Source organism: Episyrphus balteatus, chromosome 2 (assembly GCF_945859705.1).
Source record: "Episyrphus balteatus chromosome 2, idEpiBalt1.1, whole genome shotgun sequence".
NCBI lineage: Eukaryota > Metazoa > Arthropoda > Insecta > Diptera > Syrphidae > Episyrphus > Episyrphus balteatus.
Window position 1 is genome coordinate 63,875,823 of NC_079135.1, and position 3,583 is coordinate 63,879,405.

A 3,583-nucleotide genomic window follows, 5' to 3' on the forward strand; every position below is an offset into this window, starting at 1 on the left:
CGCAATGACACTTTGAAGAAAGGACTTTTTTATTTCTCCATATCATATTAGTGTTGGACTTGAGTTACACGTCGATTTTCTTACACGAAACCAATACTTAGCATATAGAGTAAGTAAAAATAATAATGTAAGTTATTGCAGGGTTGTATTAAGGGAGGGGGTTTCCGACATTTAAAAAATTAACAAAAAATGATTTAATATTGACATATCGTCGCCCTAGTATTGGAGTGCCGTATACGCCAAATTGCATTTTTTGAACTAGGTATATGCAGTCGTATGTTTTCGAAGTTGCTCTTTTCAAATCTGCTATCCGTTTTTTTCTATCTTTTTTCGTTGCCGAGATATTCACTATTGTTTTGACAAAAACAAGAAATTTTGGCATTTACGTCAAATTTTTCATGCAATGCAAGAAAATTTTGAGAATTGTTTTGACGTACGTTATGTTTTTTTATGACGTACGTGTATATGAATAAAAGAAACTTCTGATTTTCATGGCGTATACGGCAAACTCATTTTGGACAAAAATTTAAATATTTTTACAACTAGACGAATTGCAGATGTCCAATAACATGTATATAAAAGACACATTTTAATTATATATCATACTAAAATATCAAAAAATACCAGCGGTTAGTTCCTTCGCAATTATCTTCCGAACATTTAAATGCGATTTCCCAAAAATGTAAAAATGGCGTATACGGCACTTCAATACTAGGGCGACGATATCACTCTATACAAAATACCGGGCCCACAAAAACCGAAGGAGCATAAATAATACACCGAACGATAGAGAATGACGTCTATAAGTGCAGAATCAATTTTTTTTTACCTTTTTTACACGAAATAATGAAATTAAACAAATTAAAATTCGATACAAAATAAAAAAAAAAAAAACCAAAAACAACTGGAATATCTGTTGCAAAATTTCCAATCGACTGGAATGATATGTCATTCATGACTGAATGAATGAAAGCATTCAGCGAAAATCAAAAAACATTAAGGTGGTTTCACATTGGTGCGTTGTTTTAAGATCGCATGTTAACTATGGTAAACTTTCATTGTTTTAGTTATCTTAGTTTAGAAGTAAGATGTTTGTTATATTACCATGAATTTTTTTGTTAAAATCGAATTCTATTCAAATCGAGTCTCACTAAGGTCCAATCTTTTGTAAACATTTTTGGTACCAATGAAATCTATCTTCGTCCTTTTCTCTCTTGAGAGAAAATAAGAATTTGACAGTTCCTTTACCATTTTACCAAGTTTTCACTTTTAGACGTTTACATTTTTGCATAAAAGGCACTAATATTTTATCGCACACCAAATGCCGTATGACAAAACGTTTTTCTTATGAGGTTCAGGGAAAACTAACAAAAACGTCTTTTTTGTTCCTTATCTACAATAACCTAAAAAGCTTTTTGCATCATTATTTTTGATTTTAAGGAAAGAAAAACTGTCAAAAAATGAGTTTGAAAATTTTTTTGTAAAAAAGAGTTAACAAACATTATTTGTTTTAATTTTCTAGCCCGAAAAACCATACAAAAATGCGTTTGAAAATTTTCACTTTTGTACTTTTTCACTTTTTGTGCCAATGTAGTTAAACCTATAACTACAACGGCCACTTTTTGCAAAAAGTCAAAAAGTGAAAATATTCAAACTCATTTTGTGATAGTTTTTTCGACCAAAAAATTAAAAATAATGATGCAGAAAGCTTATTTTTTGGTTTGAAAAACAATTTTTGTAGTTTTTTTCCAAAAACAAATGGAGCTTGAAAAAAAAAACTTTATTTACTCATGTAAATTTTCCACTTTTTCACTTTTTATGTCACTTTAAGGTATGTATAATTACAATGGCCAATTTTTGCCAAAAGTCATAAAGTGAAAATTTTCAAACTCATTTTTTGACAGTTTTTCCAACAACAAAATTAAAAATAATGATGCAGAAAGCCTACTTTTTGGTTTCAAAAACAATTTTTGTAGTTTTTTCCAAAAATTTTTCAAAAACAAATAGCGCTAGAAAAAAATATTTAATTTTGTAAATTTCCCACATTTTCACTTTTTAGGTCATTGTAGTTATGGCTTTAACATAAAAAAAAAACGTTATCTTGCGACGCAGTTGTTGTGGTAAAGCCTTAAGAATTGATTTGTTAGATTAAAAAATGGCGATTCTCACTTTCAAAGGGATGTTTTGCTTAAAATTTCACTGCCACACAGTACCCACGGATTACCTTTTTTACTACTCATACTGTGAAGATCAACACCTGAACGCACTTTTAATAAATGTGAACCTATCTTTAATCTCTTATTAATATCTAAACGCATTCATTAAAATTTTCCTAGAAAACTGAATAACACAAAATTATTCCAACTTTAAGTGCGATAAATAACGCCCTCTCCCTTCCGGAAATTTAAAATTCTACAAGCCAAGACGAGAACCTACAAAGATATACAATGGTGTGAATGACAAATTTGAGTGAAGTTGGTGGAGGTTGAATGATTGAATGATGGAATTTTAACGAATGGAACATGAAACAGGTTGAATTGAATCGAAAACTGCAAGGTGCAAACACAATGCATTAAGGCGATTACACTTTGCATTTTCTTTTTCGATACTTTTTTTACGTAGTTGAGCGCAGTTAAAACGTAGTTCAACAATATCTAAAACAGGTTTAAAATATATCAAAAAGTAGGTTTATTATATATACCTACCTGTGTATTTTGTCCTCGAAAAGTGTAGTTAATCGCAAGAAAACAACAACAAATACTATACAAAATAAAGAAACTATTTTGGTATAATTGTTGCCAATAAAAACAAAATAAAGAAATTGGCACTCGAATTTCGAGGGCGGGGTCGGCTAGTATTATATTAATAGAATTGTAACTAAGACATGGTATTGCAAAATCTTCTCCAAAAAAATAAATCGGCTTACCTTTTAATCATATCCATAAAGTACAAAACTCTGGTATTTCTAGAGATATATGTACATATAAAAAGATTATGACCTTTAATGCTTCAAAGCTTAAAAAACACGACGCGGCAGGGACAAACTGAAGATTATTTTTAAGATTTTCACTGTTTTATGAATATTTTCTACAAAATTAAACACACAAGAACATTTTGATTCTTGTATGAATTTATTTCAAGATTACTTTCTCTATATGATAAGTTCATATTGTTAAAAAATTTCAAAGGTTTAACAGAACCAATATTTCGATGATACAGAAGTTCGAAAGTGATCATCATCATGCCGCCGAGATAAGGACTAATAACAAATATGTGTTTTTAATGAAACAAAAAATTACACATACACCCAAGTGACCCACCTGGATTTTAATTTGATTGAAAAATAATAAATAAATAATAATAATAAGTATTTTCAGGTATCCGGAAATATTATTATATGAAGGGTATTTCCATGAAAACAAATGCTGCGTTTAGAAAATTTTCCCAGAATGTGATGCATTATGTGCACATTATATTTATATTACATAATACGTAAAAAACGAATCCTATTTCCCTCTTAATATTTGTTGCTTTATTTGAAATGTACACGTACAGGCAGTCTTCCAACTACATTTCAATATTT